At 45.7% G+C, this 26,343-nt stretch overlaps 1 protein-coding gene across 3 annotated transcripts in view; it reads right to left on the bottom strand.

Moving 5' to 3' along the window:
* SHROOM1 (shroom family member 1) overlaps positions 1-26,343 on the bottom strand; it is a 182,949-nt gene that overhangs the window by 126,363 nt on the left and 30,243 nt on the right. For 2 of the 3 annotated variants that reach the window (XM_069244732.1, XM_069244731.1), the window contains exon 2: positions 19,542-19,679. The exons of the other annotated variant lie outside the window; for it this stretch is intronic. The gene's annotated coding sequence lies outside the window, so the exon portion shown is untranslated. The remainder of the gene's footprint in view (positions 1-19,541; positions 19,680-26,343) is intronic. 3 annotated transcript variants of the gene reach the window in all.

Raw genomic sequence — 26,343 nt, 5'->3', positions numbered from 1 at the left:
ACACTGATCTAAGCAATAAAATCAGTTTATTTGACTCTCTCCTCTGGGGTGAGTGGTAGTGGGAAGGACGGCTTGTATTTTGGATTTAGCACAATGTGATTTTTTTTTGGGGGTTTCTTTCTTATTTTCTCAGGTGATTCCACAATTGCAGGTGAGACTGGAATTTGTTCTGGTGAACCTACCTGTGAGCTAGTATGTGCAGTTTTTGAATTTCTGAGCCTGGGCAAGGAACGGAGAGCGAGAATCGCTCAAAGGCCCAGCATGCAGGAGCTGCTCACGGGTTGTGGAAGGGGCAGAGGGGGGGAAGAGGGGGGGGGGGAGGGGCGGGTATCGGGGTGAGGGGGGATAGTAAACTTTAAAATACATTTAAAAAAAACACCACTTATCTTTTCCACGCCGTCCCACAACGCGCACCTCTTCCCTGCTGGCTGGCTGCACGCAGGCACAGGCTCCCAGCCTACCTTGCTGCCAATCCAGACGCAGCTCAAAGCAACATCAGGATTAGCTGGGAGCACCCAGCCAGGACATTCCCAGACAGACTAGAAGCCTGTGCGGGCTCTCTGCAGCCCGGTACCTCTGTTGCTGGGCAGCAGAGTGCACACTGCGCATGTTTGTTTTGCCAACCCGAGACGGTCGGCCAAACATACATGCGCTCTGAGGTGTGCACATCACAGCCTGTGGCCCCACCCCTTTAAACAAAAGGTTAATAAACAAAGTTTATTATCCTTTTCTTTTAAAGGATTTGAAGCTGCCACTGCTGGTGGGTGGGGGGGCTGGAGGTGGAGAGACGCTCTTCCGCCCTTAAAGAGGAGCTGCCCTTGCCAGCATTGAAAATGTCCGAGGGGCAATAATACTAATGCCCTCACCCATGGGCTTTATTTTCTCACTGGGCACTCAATAACTTAGGAGCAGGGCAAGCTTGGAGAAGCAAAAACAGCTATGGACGTGCACTTGAAAAACTCCTCCTCAGGGCAAATTGGTAGCACTTAGCTACTCACACACATAATGAAGCTGCAAAGGTAAACTCAGCCCTCAGGCCGTGCTGTTAGTAGGGACCGTGGTAATGTATTTTTTGTAGCAATTATAAGTTTATCTCTAACATGACCTGACCAAGAGTTGCAGAAGTATTTTGGGGTCAAAAGAGTAGACACACTTATTTTGGAGTTTAATTTTTTTTTTCTTTTTTTTTTAAATGAGTTTAACAACTATTTTCCATGTGACTATATTAATAGTAGGTCTGGGTGGAGTTCACGGAGTCCAACTCCACAGAATTCCGCTGAGTTAAAAAAAAACAAAAAACCTCAGTGGAAGTCCATACAGGTGGAGTTCCGTGACCCACACAGTTCTGAATGCTCCTGATTTCAAAAGCGCTAAGCAGGGTCGGGCCTGGTCAGCCAGGGCCGACCTGTCTTAGCACTTCCGAGATCTGGCGCATTCAGGAGAGGGCCTTGGCAGTGAAAGCTGCCATTTCAGGCCTCTTGTGCACCGGCCTGCCCTGTGTGCACTACACATTGGGCAGGCTGGTGCACAAGAGGCCTGAAACAGCAGCATTCGCTGCTTACGGCCCTAGCCTGAATTCTGGCCAGGGACGTAAGCACCGAAAGTAGCTGTTTCCCAGGGGGTCTTCTTCTCCTCGTCATCTGAAGACAACGAGTCTCTCCCTGCAGCGGGTGCCTCCCTCTGTGCTCCAGTACTCGCTGCAGCCCAGTTATGGGCTGCGCAGCGCAGACTGTCTGTGCTTGCACTGTGCGGCCCATACTTGGCTGCAGCACGCACGGGGTGAGCTCTGCTCTGCTCTGCTGGCGGGGCTAGCAGAGTTTTTGGACTTACTCCACACTCCAAGAGGAGCGCAGAGTTCCAAAAACTCTGCTAGCTCTGCCAGCAGAGCTCCCCGCACATCCGTAATTAATAGCATGAATGATCCGAGGAAAGCTCCTATACATTTATGCACAGAAGTTGTGCCAACATTCCTTCGATTAAAAACAAAAATGGCTTGGGGATAATCAGACTTGGAGTTCCCTGGCAGTCAGCTGTACATGGTTTTCTGATTTAATAACTAAGATTCTCAACCTGTGGTCCAATAGTCCTCGCACTTGTTAAATATGGTTTGCAACGGTTTTAAAAAAAACGTGATGGGTTTCTTCATGCTCTTCGGTCATTAGTATGTTTTGTGCTGATTTTTATTTATTGACATCACATTTTATTGAACTGAATATATTGAGATTTAGGTTTGTAGAAGATTAGAGGTTACTTTCCAAGCAGATCCGTGCCATGCATGAGCACAGCCTCTTCTGCTTCTAATTTCAAACAGCTATTTGGGATGTGGGGGGGGGGGAGGTTTGAGGACAGCTGCACCATCACCCAGTTCTGCTATCATTACATGCCCAGGATAAAAATGAAAGAGGAGGCAATTACCACGCACTTCGGGAAGACACTGGAGTCAAACCTTGAGTTATCCGCTATAGGAGCCTCTCTAGCGATAGCAGGAAATAAATGGTAGCCAGGTATAATAAATAACAAACAAATAGTTATATATCTGTGTTTGGAGTCAGTGTGAGCTTAGATCTGAATTTTTTAATATAACAAGCAACGAGGTAATGGACCAAGTGGAAGAATAAATCCATGTCACTGGAATTCGCTCGGTACGCATTTTTTGCCCATCATTTTTTGCCCACCATGTCACTCTCTACTGACACTGCTCCTAATGGGAGCAGTCGATCCAGAACTGCCAGCCAAGGTCTGTTTCCCAAGAGAACACAAGCAACCCCAGTTGGCAGTGCTTAACTCATAAAAGAATAAGTGCCCGCCAAATGTTTTGCTCAGAAGCCTGCAGACGGTGCTACGAATATTCGGCTGCCTAATACCAAGGCTGAAGCGTCTTGATTTCACCTCATGCCTCTTTCATCTGCCACCAGATACTCCCCTCCTCTTTATGTCAGTCTTGCAGATTCTTTTCCATTCCTGCTTTCTGTCACTATTTTTCTCTTCTGTTGTTTTTCTTTCTCATGCTCTGGGTGAAAGTCTGGTGAGGAAAAATATGTGATGATCCCAAAAATGAGTTCCAGCAGGCCTCACCTGCAACCACCCGGTCACATTAAGCACAGTGGTTCAGCCTATTTGGGTCTCATTAGTAGGGTGTAGCTCAAATCCTGTGGCACAGTAAACACGGGATCTATGTCTGGACATATCCGTCTCACTTAATGCATCAACAGCAACAAGGTAATAGATGGAATAGTTCAATTAATAACAGCCACTAGTCATCACTTGGGCCGAATTTCAGTCCATACTTTTTTGCCATCAATGCTACTCTAGACCGAGGGCTGTCATTTAAATCAGTATGGAACCTGCTCCTCATGGCTGATTTGCATACACCTGATACATCTGATTCCTGTCCGAGGTGGCACTGTGGGCAAAAAGATAAGCTGGTATGCAGTCCAGACTAATGACCAGTGACTGAGATTAATTCAAGCACCCATCACTTTTTGTATTCCTCAGCGCAATGTGTATGCCCAGGTGTGGGTCCTTTGCTCTCTGTCTCTCTGGAATGGCGACGTCCCATATTGATGAAACCTAAATAGGCCAAAACCAGTCTGGGTTTGCGTGTGTTTCAGTTGAGAGGACCTGGACTGGCAGATGGAGCTGGAATGTGTCAACTGGAGCAGGACCAAGGCAGACTTGCACATGGCTGGTTCCTATCTGAGGTGTCATATAGAGAAAAAAAAGTGATGGAAAGGCATGCACATTGAGAAATTACCAGTTACTGAGATTAATTCAAACATTATATCTGTCATTAAAAAAAGATATAATAATCATCTATCACTCAACTACCCTGCTTCTCATTTGTGGTGCTTAGAAACTGCCGTAGGGCTACCATGTGTGTTACATAAATGAAACCATTTATTTGTTCATGTGTCAGGCGCTCATATCCACATCTAGCTACAGCAAGACCACATTTGCGGTGTGAGATCACTAGTCGCCCGCCTACTTGTTGATAGTGAGCTATGAAGCAAACATAAGGCGCATCCGTGTATTTTCACCCCAGTTCACATACGTTTAAGGAATTTAAATATCTGTGCCTTAAGATCGCATAGAGCCCGGGTCAGAAGTTCTCACACTGCAGGCTTCCTATGTCACTCCTTGGTGAACCAGCAGCCTGTGGCCGCGTCAGACGTCCTCACAGCTTAAGCTCCAGGACCCTTCCCTCCTCCGAGCTGCTCCCCTCTACCATACATTTATCTACGCTCCATTTCCTTGACAAAGCAGCTGCTCCAGTTACAAGGGGAAGACATTTCCCTGCCAGCACAAGACGTTACACCCACGTACCAACTGCCAGCCAGTGCTCATTTTGAGATGCAAATACTAAATTTAGTTCTCCACCAACACTCGGATAGAAAGGATGATTTAGATAGCCCAGCTATCCATCTTCGAATTTCAGCAAGAGAATATTTGAACAATACTAAAAACCTACTTATCAGAGAGGTTGTGGAAACCCTGTCTACAAGTGTACAGGTTTAATGACGTCCAGTCTACTGTCTACAAAAGCAGGCACTGCTACTCACTGCCCCACTCAGCAAAGCGAAGGCACAAAACACCTGTTCAGCCGCAGGGTCTGCCAATGAGTGGTGCCTTCTCCATGAAGACATCTAGGTATCCGTCTGGCAGCCGAAACTTAACATAGCTCACATAAACCAGGGGCAGCCTTTTACCTCAATCTCCCCATTATGAAGATCACCACAGCCATAAAGCCCATGCACCCAGGGTTGGACTGGTCTATAGGGCAATCAGGCAGTGCCCGCTGGGCTGTCAGAGAAGTGTGTGGCCTGGTTGTTGCCTTTTTGTTGGCCTGATTTATGGTCTGGTGGGCCATCTTTTACTGTTGAGGTCCAGGATATTAAAATAAACATTGTCTGCATCTATCTCAAAATCACACAGGCTTCCAGTTATATATATATATATATATATATATATATATATATATATATATATATATATAAGGTTAGAAATAAATAATAAATACACTTTACCAAAAGCCAGTCTGGAGAGAACATTTGTATTTATTATCTGAATTTTCAATCTTGTCTACTGTAAGAGGCTGGCCTGGCTTGTAGTGAGTACCTAGGGGTACTTGCACCTTGCACCAGGCCCAGTTATCCCTTATTAGTGTATAGGGTGTCTAGCAGCATAGGCTGATAGATAATGGTAGCTTAGCAGAGCAGCTTAGGCTGAACTAGGAGACGAGTGAAGCTCCTACAGTACCACTAGTGTCATATGCACAATATCATAAGAAAACACAATACACAGATATACTAAAAATAAAGGTACTTTATTTTTATGACAATATGCCAAAAGTATCTCAGTGAGTACCCTCAGTATGAGGATAGCAAATATACACAAGATATATGTACACAATACCAAAATATGCAGTAATAGTATTAGAAAACAGTGCAAACAATGTATAGTTACAATAGGATGCAGTGGGGACACATAGGGATAGGGGCAACACAAACCATATACTCCAAAAGTGGAATGCGAACCACGAATGGACCCCAAACCTATGTGACCTTTTAGAGGGTCGCTGGGACTATTAGAAAATAGTAAGGGTTAGAAAAATAGCCCACCCCAAGACCCTGAAAAGTGAGTGCAAAGTGCACTAAAGTTCCCCAAAGGACATAGAAGTCGTGATAGGGGAATTCTGCAGGAAAGACACCAACCAGCAATGCAACAACGATGGATTTCCAGTCGAGGGTACCTTTGGAACAAGGGGACCAAGTCCAAAAGTCACAAGCAAGTCGGAGATGGGCAGATGCCCAGGAAATGCCAGCTGTGGGTGCAAAGAAGCTGCTACTGGACAGTAGAAGCTGAGGTTTCTGCAGGAACGACAAGGGCTAGAGACTTCTCCTTTGGAGGATGGATCCCCCACGCCGTGGAGAGTCGTGCAGAAGTGTTTTCCTGAAGAAAGACCACCAACAAGTCTTGCTAGCTGCAAATCGTGCGGTTAGTGTTTTTGGATGCTGCTGTGGCCCAGGAGAGACCAGGATGTCGCCAATTGTGTCTGGGGACAGATGGGGTGTCGAGCAAGACAAGGAGCCCTCTCAGCAGCAGGCAGCACCTGCAGAAGTGCCAGAAACAGGCACTACGAGGATGCGTGAAACGGTGCTCACCCGAAGTCGCACAAAGGAGTCCCACGTCGCCGGAGAACAACTTAGGAGGTCGTGCAATGCAGGTTAGAGTGCCGTGGACCCAGGCTGGACTGTGCACAAAGGATTTCCGCCGGAAGTGCACAGAGGCCGGAGTAGCTGCAAAAGTCGCGGTTCCCAGCAATGCAGTCTGGCGTGGGGAGGCAAGGACTTACCTCCACCAAACTTGGACTGTGGGAGTCACTTGGACAGAGTTGCTGGATTCAAGGGACCTCGCTCGTCGTGCTGAGAGGAGACCCAGGGTACCGGTGATGCAGTTCTTTGGTGCCTGCGGTTGCAGGGGGACGATTCCGTCGACCCACGGGAGATTTCTTCGGAGCTTCTAGTGCAGAGAGGAGGCAGACTACCCCCACAGCATGCACCACCAGGAGAGCAGCCGAGAAGGCGGCAGGATCAGCGTTAGAGTTGCAGTAGTCGTCTTTGCTACTTTGTTGCAGTTTTGCAGGCTTCCAGCGCGGTTAGCAGTCGATTCCTTGGCAGAAGGTGAAGAGAGAGATGCAGAGGAACTCGGATGAGCTCTTGCATTCGTTATCTAAGGAATCCCAAGAGACAGAGACCCTAAATAGCCAGAAAAGAGGGTTTGGCTACCTAGGAGAGAGGATAGGCTAGCAACACCTGAAGGAGCCTATCAGAAGGAGTCTCTGACGTCACCTGATGGCACTGGCCACTCAGAGCAGTCCAGTGTGCCAGCAGCACCTCTGTTTCCAAGATGGCAGAGGTCTGGAGGAGCTCTGGGCACCTCCCAGGGGAGTTACAGGTCAGGGGAGTGGTCACTCCCCTTCCCTTTGTCCAGTTTCACGCCAGAGCAGGGCTAAGGGGTCCCTGAACCGGTGTAGACTGGCTTATGCAGAAATGGGCACCATGTGTGCCCATGAAAGCATTTCCAGAGGCTGGGGGAGGCTACTCCTCCCCTGCCTTCACACCATTTTCCAAAGGGAGAGGGTGTAACACCCTCTCTCAGAGGAAGTCCTTTGTTCTGCCATCCTGGGCCAGGCCTGGCTGGACCCCAGGAGGGCAGAAGCCTGTCTGAGGGGTTGGCAGCAGCTGCAGTGAAACCCCGGGAAAGGCAGTTTGGCAGTACCAGGGTCTGTGCTACAGACCACTGGGATCATGGGATTGTGCCAACTATGCCAGGATGGTATAGAGGGGGCAATTCCATGATCATAGACATGTTACATGGCCATATTCGGAGTTACCATTGTGAAGCTACATATAGGTAGTGACCTATATGTAGTGCACGTGTGTAATGGTGTCCCTGCACTCACAAAGTCCGGGGAATTGGCCCTGAACAATGTGGGGGCATCTTGGCTAGTGCCAGGGTGCCCTCACACTAAGTAACTTAGCACCCAACCTTTACCAGGTAAAGGTTAGACATATAGGTGACTTATAAGTTACTTAAGTGCAGTGTAAAATGGCTGTGAAATAACGTGGACGTTATTTCACTCAGGCTGCAGTGGCAGGCCTGTGTAAGAATTGTCAGAGCTCCCTATGGGTGGCAAAAGAAATGCTGCAGCCCATAGGGATCTCCTGGAACCCCAATACCCTGGGTACCTCAGTACCATATACTAGGGAATTATAAGGGTGTTCCAGTAAGCCAATGTAAATTGGTAAAATTGGTCACTAGCCTGTTAGTGACAATTTGAAAGAAATGAGAGAGCATAACCACTGAGGTTCTGATTAGCAGAGCCTCAGTGAGACAGTTAGTCATAACACAGGTAACACATTCAGGCACACTTATGAGCACTGGGGCCCTGACTAGCAGGGTCCCAGTGACACATACAACTAAAACAACATAAAGACAGTGAAAAAATGGGGGTAACATGCCAGGCAAGATTGTACTTTCCTACATCTACGTCATGCTTCCAAATATTTTCTGACCACTGTCAATAAGACTACTAGGCCTACAGTTGATTGGGTCACTATGGCTGTCCCTTTTATAGATTGGAAGGATTTTGGTTTCAAGCCAAGAGGAGGCGATCGAGGCATCAGCCATAGTATCATAGGCCAGCTTGACAAAAAAAAAACAGGTCCAAATTGATAGTTCAGAAATATGTAGTTCCACAGGTACCTTACCTAGCCAAAAGCTCTCCTACCACATTGGCTCAAAATTGCCAGCAGGGGCTTCTAGCTCTGCAATGGTTCCAGCTCTGTAACATATGCCGTAGGGTTCTTTGTACTGCAAGCATGTAATGTTAAAAATGGATAAAACCAGCTAACTTCATTATTGTACTTTTTGAATGTTCAGAGCTCCACTTAAACCAATATTGTGTGCCCAGGACCAATACTGGCTAGTATCAGAGAGGTGCGCCAACATTTCAATGCTTGTCTTTCTGTTTCTCCCTTTTCAATTTAGAACATTCTATGAGAACATCCTACTCAGTGAGGGTAGACTTATAACCCTTCTTCTTCAGGCTATACTGGTTGCTAAGGCCTCTGCCTGCGGCTTGGACCTATACTTCATGTTTGGGGCCTTTAACAAACGGCAGCGGCCTATAATACTTGATTCAGTAGCTACAATAGCCAACCTACTGCCATGCACTACTATCAAACATTGTGGGAGGTTATGTTATATTCTATAATTACTAATGTTTCTGTAGTTTAGAATAAGTACTTATTGGATTTTATCCTGCCATTCTATGCCATTTCTCATTTTGTAAGTAAGTGCCCTGCCAGGTCTATTCTCCACCCTCTTTCCCCCATGAGAGTTTATGAGCCCCAATTTGAGGCACACTCACCCCATTTGCATTTGGCAATATGGAAAGGAAACCTTCTACAAGCTCTGCGGCAGGCTTAACCCTGATCCTCCCTATCCCCTCCCCAACAAGATTGTTTATCCATTGCTAGGCCAACCACGGTAAGGTAGACATCCTGCGAACAGACAGCATGCGTGGCAACCACCAACGCCTTGCTACACTACGAGTACTCTGTGGGTGTGTAAGATGGTGTTCTCACATGAACTGGGTCCGTTTTTCAACTGTGTTCAATTATGGGTAAGAAGGACTCCACAATCAGAACACAATTAAGGTACCTCTCTATTCAATAAGCCTATACCGATCTCTGCTAAATTGACCTGTTATTAAGTCTTGTGTTTTCCCTAATACCAGCAAATGGCTGCTTATGAACGCCCATACTAGGAACAGGTGAAAGAGGAGACAAACCACAGATTGTGAACAGGCTCAGAACAACTGAAAGGAGAATATTAATTCAAAGAACCTCCATAAATTGAAGTCATATGATTTATCCCATCCAAGTTGTCACTTAGTGTCACAGCATAAAGTATATTTTGAAGGACATGACGAGCACATCACGGACGATCAATGGCTGCAAGCGGAACAATAGGCTCAATTTAAAGCATCAAAGAATTGATCAAAAGTGTGCAATCAAGCAGCAGTCAGGGTAGGGGGGTACTTAATGTTTAGCTATGTGAAGCAGATGCTCTGGGTCAGTGTTAGAAATGGGGCCTGTCCAAGTAGGAACCCTCACTCTATTCAGGATAAGGGAGTTACCAGCTCAGATAACCCCTGCTCCCCTCCTTGGTAGCTTGGCACGAGCAGTCAGGCTTATCTCAGAAGCAATGTGTAAAGCATGTGCACATAACACACAGTAATATATGAAAACACTACAAAAGGACACCACACCAGTTTTAGAAAAATAGCCAATAATTATCTATTTAAAACAAAACCAAATACGATAAAAATCCAACATACAGTAATAAAAATATGAATTTTGCAAGATTTACTCAAAAATACAGTTCCTTGAAGTCAATAGCTCCACCTGGGGCTATCACGGCATCGTGAGCAACAAAAACAACAGTTCAGGCCGGCCATGGCGTCGCGGGCAAGCTACGAGGTCGGGAAGACCTGCAAACAGTACCTTGGATTTGTAAGGCGTCGTGACCCTTGCGGTGACCTCTGGAGAGAGGCGTCGCTGACGTCGCTGTGTTGGTTTCAGAGTCAGGGCAGGAGTCATCGGGCCATTGAAGTCACGCGCCTTGAACTTCGGGCTGATGCAGTCAGGTGCGCTGGTGTTGATGGAGTCGGGGCTGCGGTGCGAAGTGGGACGATGCGACGTGCGATGCCCATAGGTCACAGTGCAGGCAGCAGCTCGGTGACAGCATCCAGCGGCATTAGTGAGACCAGGGCTGCGGTGTGAAATGGGGCAGTGCAACGTGCAATGTCCACTGCATTGTCGTTGCGGAAGCGCTGTTGTCGGTAGGCGAAAGCCAGCGGGACGGGGCGGTGCTTCGTGCTCCTCACGAACGGTGTCCACAGGCCACGGTGCAGCTAGCGGTGCCAGTGTGAGCAGGATTAGCGTCGTCTGGGATGCCCAGGCTGCAGTGTGAGCAGGCCCTGCCAGAGTGCAGCGCCCACAGGTCGTGGTGCGAGCAGCGGCTCGGTGAAGTCGTCTGATGACGGTGTCAAAGAGACCAGGGTTGCGGTGCGAAGTGGGGCAATGCGACTCCGTGCGGTGTCGGCAGGTCACAGTGCAGGCCAGCAGCGTCATTGCGGTGGTTTCTCCTCTTGAACAACACAAAACACACAGTTCCAAGTGCTGCGGGTCGAGGAAACTGAAGTCTTTGGTGTCCCCGAGACTTCCAACAGATGGCAAGCTCTACTCTGAGCCCTTGTAGAACTTTCTCAAGCAGGACACACAGCAAAGTTCACCCTTTGCACTCTATTCAGGCAGAAGCAGCAACTGCAGGCCAGTCCAGCAAAGCAGCACAGCAAAGGGACAGTACTCCTCCTCCAGTTCTTCAGCTCTTCTCCTTGGCAGAGGTTCCTCTTAATTCCAGGAAGATTCTAAAAGTCTGGGGTTTTGGGTCTCCTTCTCATACCCTGTTCTGCCTTTAAGTTGGAAAACTTCAAAGCAAAGTCACAAGTGTTTGCAAGATCCTTCCTTGTTCAGGCCAGGCCCCAGGCCCACACCAGGGGGTCAGAGACTGCATTGTGTGAGGGCAGGCACAGTCCTTTCAGGTGTAAAGGACCACTCCTCCCTCCCCTCTAGCTCAGGTGGCTCATCAGGATATGCAGGTTACACCCCCATCCCCTTTTGTGTCACTCTCTAGAGAGGTGCAAAACAGCCCAACTGTCATACTGACCCAGACAGACAATCCACAGGCAGGCAGAGTCACAGAATGGTTTAAGCAAGTAAATGCCTTCTTTCTAGAAGTGGCATTTTCAAACAGACAATTTAAAAACCAACTTCACTAAAAGATGTATTTTTGAATTGTGAGTTCAGAGACCCTAAACTCCACATTTTTAATCTGCTCTCAAAGGGAATCTCCACTTTAAGGATATTTAAAGGCAGCCCCCATGTTAACCTATGAGAGGGGTAGGCCTTGCACAGTGAAAACCGAATTTGGCAGTATTTCACTGTCAGGACATATAAAACGCACTAGTATATGTCCTACCTTAAACATACACTGCACCCTGCCCCTGGGGCTACCTAGGGCCTACATTAGGGGTGCCTGACATGTAGTAAAAGGGAAGGTTTAGGCCTGGCAAGTGGGTACACTTGCCAAGGCGAATTGGCAGTTTAAAACTGCACACTCAGACACCGCAGTGGCAGGTCTGAGTCATGTTTACAGGGCTACTAATGTGGGTGGCACAACCAGTGCTGCAGGCCCACTAGTAGCATTTGATTTATAGGCCCTGGGCACCTCTAGTGCACTTTACTAGGGAACTTACCAGTAAAACAAATATGCCAATCATGGATAAACCAATCACTTACACAATTTACACAGACAGCATATGCACTTTAGCACTGTTTTAGCAGTGGTAGAGTACCCAGAGTCCCAAAGCAAAAAAAAACTGGTCAGAAAAATTAATAGGAGGGAGGCAAAAAGACTGGGGATGACCATGCAAAAAGGGCCAGGTGCAACAGTCAGTCATAAAGAAAGGTCCTGAGTGGAATACACAATACTTTAATCTCAAAATAGTGTTTGGGTATGTGCACAAATGGAACTACAGCCTGCTAAGTGGCATGGAATAGATTATGTTGTATGTGAGTCTTCAAGTAATCTACTTGTCTTCATCTCTAAATACAAGCTTCCGGTGGGACCGCACCCCTGCCACCTAAATCACCCTAATAGGCTCAGATTACAGAAGGTGCATATGATGTAATTTTAACAGCTGTATGTCCTGGAAATTTAAAAAACGCGCTCTACGCTTAGCCTAGGTCTAGAGTTCATTCCTACGCTGTGGATCATAAAGCATAAGGTCTCAAGCAGCAGAGTAATCATTCTATGAGGCTACAAAATGCATAGTCTCATGTGTGTCAACATAGGTTTTACAGACCTAATGAAATCCGGACTCATTCGGCAAAGCCATCTCTGAAGTTACAGATGTTGGCATAGCATCGGTTTCCAGAAACTAAGACAGACACAAATTGCTAGGAAGCTAGTTTGAACACTGACCTGGTAAATCCATATGACCATGATGGCATTTTTCAAAGTGTCACAGTAAAGCATACTTCATTGTGGCCCTTCTCACTGCAGCATATTCTAAGATACCAGTTTCCACATTGCCCCAAAACATGCATTGGCATCCCAAATTCTACATTACCCAAGTAAGACATACAATGCCACCACAATTTACACAGTGTCACAGTAAATCATATATTAAACTGCCAGTTTCCAGATTGAACAGGTAAGGCACTACCTGCAGTGCCAGTTTCCACACTGTCCTAGTTGAAATTGCCATGTCAGTGCATACACTGCTCAGGTAAAATACCCAACCGTGCCAGGTTCCACACTGCCCCAGTAGAGTAACAGTGTCTTACTCAGGCAATGTTGCCGATAAGGTCGGCTCGGGCTGGTTATGACATGTGGCCACGTACCTAATGACCGTTTTTTTTATTATAGCGCAACATAGACGCAAATGTACTCCAAAGACTTACAAGCACAAGTGCTGAAGCACACAAAACACAACAACCACCGACACACATTTAAGTTTACCACACACATTATCTCAGCACATTACCCTGTGGTGAGGTAGATCTGGCCCTATGGGGTCCAGGGTTCCTAGTCTACGCTATAGGGCACTCCTGAGAGCGGCGTGTGATGGGGAGCACCCGCCTTCCAGCAGGTGTCCAGGTCCTGTAGACCAATACGGTGATAGATGTAGGACCCATTTTACAGCGCCCTCCTCCTGCCATCCCATCCCTCAGTGCCTCCTCTAACACTGCTGTCTCCCTGCCCTCAGACGTCCACTCGTTCACAGCACCCAAAACCGGACACTCCTTCACTTCCGGTCAGATGTCACCTGGGTCCAAGGTCGTGCCTCACAGCAAAGGTCCTCCCCCGACCTTAAGAAATTTGGAAGATGGCTCTTCTACATACAGATAGTAAAACCACAACGCCCCCCACCCCAAACACACATCCTAATGCCCCCACCCCTTTCTCTCAAATATAACACGGTACAGGTGTGTCAGGTGACCCGGGAGCTGTTGTTTCCTGAGGGAGAGTCTGTCACGCTCCTGGAGAAACTTAAGGTGATTCTGCTTTTAGCGAGGGGCTGCCGGGTTGGGAGGAGCTGTAGCAGGAGTATGAAAGCCCTCGCACAGAATAGCTTCCAAATAAAAGCGGTAACATCTCCCTGAAACATAACACCCAGCGCACATACCATGCACTAGTGAGTCGCTCTCTTGCGCCGAGAGCAGCAGGTCCTTGGAGACAACATGGGATGCTCTCAAGCCACCCAGAACTAAATGGGGACCCACTCACCACGACAACTTCGGACCAGGGACTTGGCCAGAGAGGTCACTGAGGCCAGGGTCAAGTATGTGCAGAGGCCGAAGAGCTGCAGGTGCGAAGGCGGCCCGGGGGTCGAAAGGGGTCCGGGGACACACCGGGGTCCAGGCCAGTACGGTACTGCTCAGGCTCGACGCGCCGGTTATCCAAGGAAGCCCCTCACTGCGTCAGAGCAGAAACATGTTAAATATTCATCTGATGTACACACTGGAAGAGACGGAGCGGGCCTACTCTTAAAGCAGCAGCGCAGCCTGTAATTTACACGCCCCAGTCATCTCCCACAAGACGGACACTTTACTTGTGCCACCATCGAGACGGATTCCTTATTTCTTTGTGCACTGACAGAAACGGAGCGGTTCTACTCTGAGCCACGTAGTTCAAGTCGTTTTCTGAGCTATACCCTAAAAATAAATCTGAAATGTTATAGAAATTTGGCGAAGAAACTGGTGTAGTTTATTAAGTCCGAGTGTACCCGAGGCTTTTCGCTTTGCTGCTTTAAACAGAAGCGGTGCGCCACTAGCAAACCTCCTGCCACGGAGCACAAGGATTCTTTCGGTTGTCACGCACATGCATTCATATACATTTCCCCCCAAAACGGTCTTAGTGGGCACAACATTAGCCTTTCTTTTGAAATTAGTTGAGAGGCCAAAAATAGAATGGGTATGAATGTCGACATCTCTCACCAATAGGGCCACTTAGCTACACTCTGCTAAGATACTTGCAATGGTGCAAGACGTCCGCACCCTCATCTGTCGATTCAGCACTTTGCACGCACACCAAAAATCAGACACTACACCAAGTTCATAAAGCTGTGTAAGAAAACCGCACCTTTCCCTTGTAGTGGTGTTGCTCGCCCTGCGACAAGATGATTCTCGTTACCGTTTTCCAGGCTAAAAGCTATTCCATACCTACAGGTATGAAGTATTTTAGTTTAAAAATTGTAGGCTATGTCAACTGTTAGAAAGTTTAGCTTATAATGGTAGATTCCAGACCTCGCTGAAGTAGGAGCTTTTGATAAGAGCGGTTCAAAGCACTCTTTTTCGTGTCGGAGTCAGTCGAGGTCATGGATTTCATGGTAAAATTCCTCACCTGTGAGGGTTTGTGCTAGGGGCGCCTGCTTAGAGTGCCCAGTTCCCAAAAGAAGAGGTGTTCGATAGTCTTTTTTTCCTTTTTTTTGTTTTACTTTTGGAGTCCGTAGTAACGTGAAAAAGCATTCATACCACCCAATAAAATAAACAGGTCTCCCTTCTTCCGCGTAACCTCTTCGCGGTTACCGTGAAGCATTCAGTCGATCATAGAAGGCCAGCCAGTTCAAATTATTTCTTGAACCCTTGCAGCCATTTATAAAGCCTGCCTTCCCGAGCACCCCTTTCCGAGTAGCCTGACCGTCACATACCTTAACTTAATTGAAGCAGAGGTAAATAAACTCCTTATCTGGAAGGTCGCCAGAGTATAGACCCACGGACAGGAAGGGCGTGGCATTCAGGGGACCGTCCGAAAGTCACCTGTAACACCCAGATCCATGACCCGGAGGACTTCAGTCTTCTGAATGCCCACATCTCTGGCTCCCAGTAATGGCTGTACTAATTCTACAAACGCAACATTCTGCGTAAAGCTTGAAATACCGACTGAGCAGCGACGTAAACGTACTTAAAACTACAGAAAGGATTTAATGGCAGTATTTGCAATCCGTATGTAACGCAAAATGATCGGGCCCCTGCAGAATGTGAGAGATGACCCAGAGTCGCCCATATCTTGCAGTTACTTCTTGGCCTTGGACTGAATTGGGGCCTCTTGAAGGTTTGGGAGCCCCCTGGAGGGCTGGGGGGACTTCACGCCTCAGCGGCTGCAGAGATCCGTGTTACACCTATACTCGCTGTCTGTGAATAGTGTCCATCTTGGGAGGATGTGAGCTCTTGTGTGTTGCCCGCCGGAGGAGAAGCAACCACCCATTTACAGTGGTGACATCTCCTGCATTGCTCTGAGATGGCAGTCACCCTTTCCTGCAGACACACTGAAAGGTTCACCTTTCCACCTTACTGTACCGATACCAATGCGCACCGGTCCCTTGACTCTATGTGCACTCCCCCCTGCCCCTGGGCCTGCACCAGGATTCAGATTAACCGGCCCAAAGCCCATTGATGCTACTTGACTTCCATAATGCCCATATATGTGTTTGAGCTGCACATGATTAACCTTTCCTTTTCTCTTGTTTGGTTTTGTCTTTGTGCTCTATCCATCTTAAAGAGACTGTGCACTGCAGAGAAAACAAAGAGTTACTCCCCCCCACGCTTCTCTAACAATCACCTACATAGATATACCAGAATGTTCTTCTGTTTGATGATACCTGCTTAGGCTTTGAGACCCACTTTGACGACATTCACCACTTGGCCCGCTTTGTGTTCCCTACTAGACAAATATGGGCCGGTATCCAAAAACACATGACAGACCAGCATCAAGTAGAAACCAGTGGAGAACAGGATTGCCAACATAGAATACATTCATCTGAGAGGAAGCGTTTACTTTTGTCAATAGGTAAATATAGTCTCTAGCGCCGTTCGGTCGTATTTCTCAGCAGCACTTATGCACAAATGTGCATGGAAAACAAGTACTACCGGTACTCTAGCATGTCGGGGGTAGGAGAGATGCTACCAGCATTTCCCCTGTGTTTCTAAAGCAAAACATGTGTCATTAGGTTGTTAACTAGCAAACAAACAGGCATCATCCTGACACATACTCTAGAACCAGAAAGAACCTGAATCTATCACCATTGTACTTCTCGCACACCTAGTCACGTTGGAGATGAACTGGATTTCTAGCAGGTTAAACGAGAACCTTTCTAGACCTGACCAATGGTTGTTGTTGGCTGGAGGTTTGCTGGCTCATACCAACATCTGTACAAAAGGGGAGACGCAAGGTCACAAGGATGAGTTTAAACTGCAAGAGTTTATCAAGGTACGCTGGATTCAAATAATGCATCCACGTCAAGAACCTCATGAATTTGTTACCTGCAACGCCTCGGTACACGTTTTGATGAAGAAACTAAACTGCTACATCCCAGAAAGCCATTTCCCATAACTGTCCCACATACCGATTTGCCCTGGTCTTCTCCTTGGATAGCTTGGGATCGTTCTTACCAGCTTCTTTGGCCTCCATCTTTCTATCCATGGCAGGTAAGTATCACAGACTTTTTTTCCCGTTTGATTCGTTTGTTATCAGATCACTTCAAGATGACATTCTGTTTATTATGAACTCACTTGCTTTTGTTGGTCTGTTACCCCTCCCCATTAAATGATTGATTGTACGAGTATCAATCTCCAGCTGTAAATACGACTTATTCTCTATAGTAGGTAGGGTTTATTCCACAGTGCACCTCATAATAATCACTTACTTTTTCTCAGTTAGACAGAATGAAGAGAGGTTTCCTTCTCTATTATCAAACAGAAACTAACTTTATTTGGGGGTGATCTGGGCGTTTAAGGTTGGGCGATGAAGAGCATTAATCCCAAGTGATATATCATAATGGTAGAAAATTCTTTATTCAGAAATGATCTTGTCTGGATTTTCCATCTTCATATTTTAGGATGCTATTCTCTTCTGTTGTATTGTGTCATCTCCTTGTACTGTCAAAAATGTGAGCCTCAGTGACTTTAGAAAAGGCATTCTTCACTCTGTGTTAGGCTCTCAAGGGCCTCCTTAGGTTTGCCTACACACTAGTACACCTGTCCTCCAGCTCTCATGTGAGGAACCAAAGTTCATAACAGAGGGGCTTTGGGCCAGCCCCTTTCAGCTACTGGTTGCTATGGGTCAACCCCTTCAGCGTTTGCGTCTTTTAAAAAGGCCCTTAATTGTTTCTGTCAATCTATACGACTGTAACATCATCACAGTGACAGGTATTTTTCATCCATTACTGACTTGCATTTAACCTGTGAGCAGAAATTAACAATCTAACTCTGAAACTTGCACCAACAGTTACCACATTAATAGCGCCTCCAAGTTTGTTCTGAAAATCAATCTGCTACGCAGGAATAGGTGTCAACAAGGTAGATGAATGGAGATAAACAAGTAAATGCATTTTGTTTCATTTATTCAAAAGGACTGCTTCTGCTAACTGGAAACCACATGAAAAAACAAGTAAAGTACACATCTCACTGATTAGAAACAATGTAAAACACATTTTGGTGCGAGCCAAGAGCTAAAAGTACTCCCATCTCACCTACAAGCGATAATGATGTTTTGATTTCAGTCAATCTTATTAAGAGACTCCACGAATGCACAATGCCCCACGAGACAGATAAGTAAGAACAAAAAGTGCAGCACATAGTTCTCTCCAAGGTTTAGCAGCCAATGCCCTTGGAAAAATAATTGAGGTTACGTGCTCTCACATACAAAGGAATAAAAGAAAAAGAAAATATATGACATAAAGCTATAATTACTACTAGAAACCATAAAAGCAATCATATAAATCAGCTTTGTAGGTTTGGAAGCAACTGCAAACTAGGCCACCCTGTTGAATGGGTGAGGTTCCATGGAATGTGTAACCTTTGGCAGTCTGAACTAAAGGAAGAGTTGGGTCAGTTTGGAGTAAACATCTCAGGTACTCCAGGGTTCAGTCTTAATTTACCCACTGGGTCCTGTGCCTGTAATGCTTTAACACCAGGCTAGAGTCGAGAGCTCCCCAGAAAAGAACAGGTAAGGGCAGGGAGTTCTGCAGGGCACATTTTACATTGATCCTAACCCGTATAGTCTCAGCGCTTTGGAACATTGCATGCATTCAGCATTGCCTACAAAGCGGCTATCACTTTTTTTCAGGCACAGGAGTACAAAAAAAGATGGGAAGTGAGAGAGGATAGAAAAGTTGACCAGGCCAGGTACCATGTGTTACAAACTACAATGACTTCTGTCAGCTAGCACAATTTCTTTGCATGAAAAAGAGGTGTTAAATTATCATGCCTATATTAGAAGATCAATGTATGTTTTTAAAAAAAACTGGGAGTGTGTGGGCCTACACTAACCATTATTCAACATCCCCAAAGCACATCACATAAATAAACAGAACACAACATTTACAATTACTTGGTATACTCAAAGTCATATGTCCAAATAATATGCACATGTTTTTTTCTTTTTCATATAAGGCTGTCAGACACACAAAAAATATAATAAATGACAAAAATTAGTTATAAGTTGACACAGAGTGGAAAAAAAAGAACTTTAACATTACATAATATAGACAAAGAATGATTTTAACATGATATCCATAAAGTAATTATTACAAAGATGCCTGTTCTTTCCCGTATCAACAGCTCAACAAAGACCCTATGTCATTATTAGCACTTCTGTAAGATGGTTGACAAAGAACATGAAACAATCGGACTGCCGTTGATGTTTCGACTCTATGTGAATGTATTAGTAGGTAGACATCACGGCAGGTCTTATTCAGGTCTAGAAGGTTGTGGACAGCCTAAATGATTTTAATTCTAGGAAAATGAACTCTTCCAGACCCAGATAGAGTCCACCAGACTGATCCACAAGTACCTATAACCATCAATTCAAAATTCAGTATGTAGAGACCTCCCAATAGGTTCACTTACCAAATTGTTGACCCAGGGTCCGTATTAAACAGAGCAACAACTAGTACTTTCTTCCTGGTCCCCAAGTGATTCACGGACAGCTTGCATCAAAAACACATTTCCCCACAGCGCCTGAATACATTGCATGTGTCCGACAGCCTTAAATGAAATAGAAAAAACGGGTGAATATTATTTGTACACATGACTTTGAATATATCAAGAAATTATAATTGTTGTTGTGTGTTGTTTATTTAGGTGATGTGCTTTGGGGGATATTGAATAATGGTCAGTACAAGTCCACACTCTCCCAGTTTTTTGAAGAACATACACTGATTTTCTTACATCAGTATGATAATTTAAACACCCATTTTGCATGCAAAGAAATTGCAATACCCAACAGAACGCGTTTTAGTTTATAACTTTAGATACCCAGTTTCTGAGGAACACAGGGCAACCCATCGTTGACCAGATGCCAGGCATTTTAATGGGGTGGTTTTCTTCAAAGGAGATCTTTCAAAATATTTATGAAGCTGAACCCGGATTCTTGGCCAAAGGTGGGAACTGATGGGAGACAAGTTGGATTTAAAATTAATAACAGGAATATCAGAGGCCGAGCCCACATTGGGTGGGAAATCGCATTTTACAACATATCCTTTGAATTCAGATCTGCAATTTCTCTTCAGCAAATTTGGCAGTTGAGCATTTGCAAGATCACAGACCTTCTGACTGCTGGAGTTATTGAAAAAAGAGAAGGAAAGAGAGCAGTACCAGAGGAGGCCTTGTGCCTAACCTAGCTTTAGCAGGTGAATCAAGTCCAAGGTATCCTCCGCTCGAAACATTTGCCTCAACCGATAACTCATAAATCTAAAAGGGGCACCAGTGCTCTTCAACTAGCTCCCTACCTTCCCACCACTACTTCTACCACGTCTGAATACTTGCAACGAGGGCAGTTCCGTCCCTATTCTTTCTCCGACACCGGTTTTACAATGTCTCTTTCCATCGATACCACCTCCCTGCAATGATTTCAGGTCTCTTAATTTCTGCCCACTTTCCTCCATCACCACTGCCACAATTTCCCAATAGTACATCAGGTGTGCATGTCACTGCCTCGTTTCCATCTTTGCAAAAAATCGTTAAAGTTGATTCACACTTTGCACTGATGGCACCGCGACCTCTAATAATGTAATTTTGCAAAAATCTAAACTTTTATTGATTTTGTGCCTTTACCACATCAAACACAATGTAATAATCTTCCACTGCACGAGTGTCCCACTATCCTACCACCTTCACCCCAAGTACTTCAATACTTCATCTTCCATTGTGCATGCATTGTTTACCTTTTTCCACCATTATCTTCTGCATCCTTACTGTTTCAGGTGGCCCTACAGCATTCTTCCCACCACTGGAGTAATTTCCCTTCTAAAAATACCCTGCTTCCCTGAAAAAATGTATTTTTCATGCCCTTACAATGCACAGGCTAGTTATAGATCTTTACCTCAGACAAAAGTATGTCTCTCTCTCGAACTCAGGCACACATGGGATGCAATTAACCCATTTAACAACTGTCTAAATTAGGCCAATCACACCATCCGTAGTGGTGTGTGCATAACCATCGATGCAGTTTCCGATCGAAAAGTTGCTACAGTTTGAGAAGTACATAAAAATATTTCTCAGTTGCTGTTCCATCTCAATGAGAAATATTAGAATTGCTGCATTAAAAGAGTGGAGCTGGACCTCCCTTCCATGAGAAAGGCAAACAAAGGGTAACGAAACGTCCTGGTACACTGGAGCAAATCCAGAAAGGCATTGTGGTGAAACTGGAGGATGAGAATGTTAAGATTACCAGAGCAGCAGATTCAGGTGTACTGCCTTCTGCAGAAAATAAAGGGGTTGTTTCATTCAGAAGAGATGTTTACCCTTGCAGTTCTCATTAGATGAAAAGATAGAAAGTGATGATTTCTTGAATGACCAAAATATGAAAAGTGATTTACAGAACAGCAGGAAAAAGAATGTCGGTGGGGTATAGAGAGTTGTACCCAGATCCAAGCCAAGAATAGCTGCTGGAAGCATAAGCCAGCCTTTGCCCACACAATGCCAGCACTACCTCTACAATGGTGAACAGCCTTCACAATGCTGTCTTTACCACGCATGACTTTTACCATGCAGTTTGTACTACACAGGTAGGTACTATGCAGGCAAGTATATTGTATGTGTTTTTACCTTTATCAAGCCTGCTTTACCACCAGGAACTTTACCACACAGGCAAACATCTTTTCTTTTTTTTAAATATACAACATTTGTAATGTTATTTTAACAAAGGGGGAGGGGTAAATGGAGGTCAAGGGCGGTTTTAGAGTTTATAGGTGGGTAGTATTTAGGGGTGGGTAGCGGAAAGAGAAGTAAGGGTAATTTTCTGGTTTAGGGGTGGATAGAGGTAAAGAGAGGAAATGGTAATCTAAGGGTTCAGGTGCGTAGAGTTAAAATATAAAAAAAAAAAAAAAAAACACACACATTATAAATGTGTCAGGGGTTGCTTTTGCTCATTCCAGGTTGGCATTTTACCACTCCAAACCTGTAATACTGTGCCCTAAGTGGTGAAAAGCTGTTGTCATTTTGCAGCTCGGCATGGATGGCATTGTGCTAGTCCTACGCTTAAAGACCTTGCCAGAAAACACACATTTGAGGTGAGCAAATTTGTAGTGTCGCTGGTGTTGAAGCGTGCTCTATACTGGAGCTTCTTTCCAACTCAACTTGGGAACTACTCAGAAATTTCTCCTCCTTTTCGCATAATTTATGCGGCACTCCAAGTCTGAAAAAGAGTACTGCCTTGATATATATAAAATCCAGAATTTGTAAAGTGTGCAAATTACCAATGAGGCTCTCAAGGCACTGGGAGATTAAGTGATTTGCCCAGAATCACAGGATGTTGAGTCGACGCCGAGACTCAAACCTAATTCCCCCAGCACGGTAGTCGGCAGCTCAGGCTGTTATCCATATATATACATACATATACATACACACACACACACACACACACACACGGCAATTCCTTTTCAGACTTGGAGTGACGCATAAATTATGCAAAAACAGGGAGAGATTTCTGAGTAGTTCCCAAGTTTGGGAGGAAAGAAGCTCCAGTGTGTGTGTGTGTGTGTGTGTGTGTGTGTGTGTGTGTGTGTGTGTGTGTGTGTGTGTGTGTGTGTGTGTGTGTGTGTGTGTGTGTGTGTGTGTGTGTGTGTGTGTGTGTGTGTGTGTGTGTGTGTGTGTGTGTGTGTGTGTGTGTGTGTGTGTGTGTGTGTGTGTGTGTGTGTGTGTGTGTGTGTGTGTGTGTGTGTGTGTGTGTGTGTGTGTGTGTGTGTGTGTGTGTGTGTGTGTGTGTGTGTGTGTGTGTGTGTGTGTGTGTGTGTGTGTGTGTGTGTGTGTGTGTGTGTGTGTGTGTGTGTGTGTGTGTGTGTGTGTGTGTGTGTGTGTGTGTGTGTGTGTGTGTGTGTGTGTGTGTGTGTGTGTGTGTGTGTGTGTGTGTGTGTGTGTGTGTGTGTGTGTGTGTGTGTGTGTGTGTGTGTGTGTGTGTGTGTGTGTGTGTGTGTGTGTGTGTGTGTGTGTGTGTGTGTGTGTGTGTGTGTGTGTGTGTGTGTGTGTGTGTGTGTGTGTGTGTGTGTGTGTGTGTGTGTGTGTGTGTGTGTGTGTGTGTGTGTGTGTGTGTGTGTGTGTGTGTGTGTGTGTGTGTGTGTGTGTGTGTGTGTGTGTGTGTGTGTGTGTGTGTGTGTGTGTGTGTGTGTGTGTGTGTGTGTGTGTGTGTGTGTGTGTGTGTGTGTGTGTGTGTGTGTGTGTGTGTGTGTGTGTGTGTGTGTGTGTGTGTATTTCCACCCTAACAGATAAATAGCCACAAAAATGCATGGATAAAGCTCACCAATATAATGCAAAACATTGTAATGGTCAACTTATTGTATTACATGCATGGTAAATGCATGTCTTGTCAAGACATATATATTCCTTAACATCAGACACCCTGCCCTCCCTCCTGCAATTTTTTAAAAGTGCTATGATGTGGCCAGCACCAGCCAAGTTACAGCTGTTTTTCTTATTTCAACTATTCTGCACAGCAGGTGCACTGCTGTGCAACATGGCTAAAAACATCGACAACTGCAACAGCTTGTGTAGGTGAGACATATTGCCTTTGTCAATTCTGTATCTATCTGGCTCGACAGGAGTGAGGAAGCAACAATATGGGTGGAAGTGGGCAAGCAACAACGTGGTAAGCAGCACAGTGCCGGAAAGGAGGGTGGGAGGCAGGGCCAGACTGGGAATTCCGGCAAATTTCATCAGACAAGCCCCAATAGGGTATATAGCAAGCAAGCCTGACGACTACAATGGGGAGTGAGAGGCTACTCCCCCCAAGAACATTTGAAAACAAAATGGCAAAAACTGCATTTTACAACACATTTTTCAAATATATTCAATTGTATTCGTTTTAAAGCATAATAAATGATGAGCTTACGGAGCAATGGGATATGGCAGTTTTTATTGGAGCTCTTCAATGATTCTCTCACCATCACCCTCCAACAGTGCCTCTCATCTCTCCATAGCCTCTCTTTCACATGTATTTCATTTTTTTTTTATAGTGCCTCTCCTACCAGTGTAGGATGTTGAAGCACTTTACATCACACACACGTCCCAAGACAAATCATACACGTGTGAATCAGTGTACAGAAAAAGTTCTAAGACAAAGGAGTCTACAAGGAATAGGACCCACATGTCATCCATACTGGTGGGCATTTTTTTTAAGAGTGCTTGGTGCAAGGAAGCATGAACTCAGGATTCAGAAAGTAACACAGTGATTAGGGTTAGCGTTACAAATAACTAATTTGTACCCAAACTATTTTTAGCAAATTTAGGATAATCAAAGACTATGAAAGAAGCATATACTTTCTAACCTGTACCATGCAGTTTGCATGCAGCTCTTTGATAGCAGTTCATAGCTCACTGTGCTAAATTTTGATTGTAACTTATGAACTGCACAGTAACAAAAGGAACTCTATGGCAAAAGCAGTATCCTGCTGAGCATTGCACATAAAATATGGTTCTGTGGTCTGCATAGTACACATTCTTTGCAGCAGGCATATTAACCCTCTGGGCTGCCTTAGATGAGTCAAAACTGCCACTAGACAAAACTCAGATGCTCTCCAGCAGGTACATTAATCACCAGAGTTATCTTGGCAATTTTATTGTTACCTGAAAACTGTTGGCTATACAAGGAACTCTGCAGTGCTTTTACAGCTGCTGCACTGCTACAAAACCGCCACCCCAGTAAGAAAAGCGGCCCTCCCCCCTTCTAGGCTCCCAGGGAACCACCAGATGCCGGGTATGACCAGTCCAGCCTTGGTGGGAGGGGGAAGCAACAATGTGGGCAATCAACCTCGCAGGATTGGAAGGTTGGGGGATATAAGCAACAATATGGGAGGGGTAAGTAGAATAACTTCAGGAGGGTGGGTGGGGCAAGCCAAACAACACATGGACAGTGGGAAGGGCAAGTAAAAGAACAAAGGGATGGTTAGAAATTGGGTTTTTGGTTGGCAGTCAGGTTACCGTCTGTCCAAGCAAGAACCCTCACTCCAGTCAGGGTAAGTCACACACAATCCAAAATGATCCTGTGCCCACCCTCTGGTAGCTTGGCACGAGCAGTCAGGCTTAACTTAGAAGGCAATGTGTAAAGTATTTGTGCAATAAATCATACAATAACACAATATAGCACCACCAAAAATACACCACACAGTGTTTAGAAAAATATATAATATTTATCTGGATAATTGCAGGTCAAAACAAATAAAGATGCAATGTAAAATTGTAGAGATATCACTGAAAAGTGATATAAAGTGTCTTTAGTCTTTAAAAAATAAACAAAGTCTCTATCAAGCACAAAGTACCTGGTTTAAAGTGGAAAATCTCCGCAAAGGGCCGCAGAAGAAGAGATACGTGGAAAAATGGTGTGTGCGTCGATTTCTCCCCTGCACACACAGACTTGCGTCGTTATTTTTCACGCGGGGAAGTCGGGTGTTGTTTTCCGGCGCGCGGACAGTCTCTTTCTGTGGTTCGTGGGATTACCAGATGTCCCGGGGTCTGTGCGTGGAATCCTAGGCTTGTTTTCCGGCTACACGTCGTTCTGGTGGGCTGTGCGTGGAATCTTCTCCCTCACGGCAGGCGTTGCGTCGATTTCCTTTCTGGAGTCGGGCGGCGTTTGTCCAGGCGAGGCCGTGCATCGAAGTTCCGGTCGCACCGCAGGCGTTGCGTCGAGCGGCGTCTTTCCGGATCGGCGTGCGGTGAATTTTTCACTGCGGAGCAAGCTGTGCGTCAAATTTTTCAGCGCACAAGGCGTCCAAATGAAAAAGAGAAGTCTTTTTGGTCCTGAGCCTTCAGGGAACAGGAGGCAAGCTCTATTCAAGCCCTTGGAGAGCACTTCAGCAGCAGGACAAGAGTTCAGCAAGGCAGCAGGGCAACAGCAAGGCAGCAGTCCTTTGCAGAAAGCAGTCAGGTGAGTCCTTTAGGCAGCCAGGCAGTTCTTCTAGGCAGGATGCAGGTTCTGGTTCAGGTTTCTTCTCCAGCCAGTGTCTGATGAGGTAGTGCAGAGGCCCTGTGTTATACCCAAATGTGCCTTTGAAGTGGGGGAGACTTCAAAGAGTGGCTAAGAAGTGCACCAGGTCCCCTTTCAGTTCAATCCTGTCTGCCAGGGTCCCAGTAGAGGGTGTGGCAGTCCTTTGTGTGAGAGCAGGCCCTCCACCCTCCCAGCCCAGGAAGACCCATTCAAAATGCAGATGCATGCAAGTGA

Source organism: Pleurodeles waltl, chromosome 7 (assembly GCF_031143425.1).
Source record: "Pleurodeles waltl isolate 20211129_DDA chromosome 7, aPleWal1.hap1.20221129, whole genome shotgun sequence".
Classification (NCBI taxonomy): domain Eukaryota; kingdom Metazoa; phylum Chordata; class Amphibia; order Caudata; family Salamandridae; genus Pleurodeles; species Pleurodeles waltl.
Note: the sequence above shows the minus strand (reverse complement) of the source record. Positions and strands in the feature narration are given on the sequence as shown.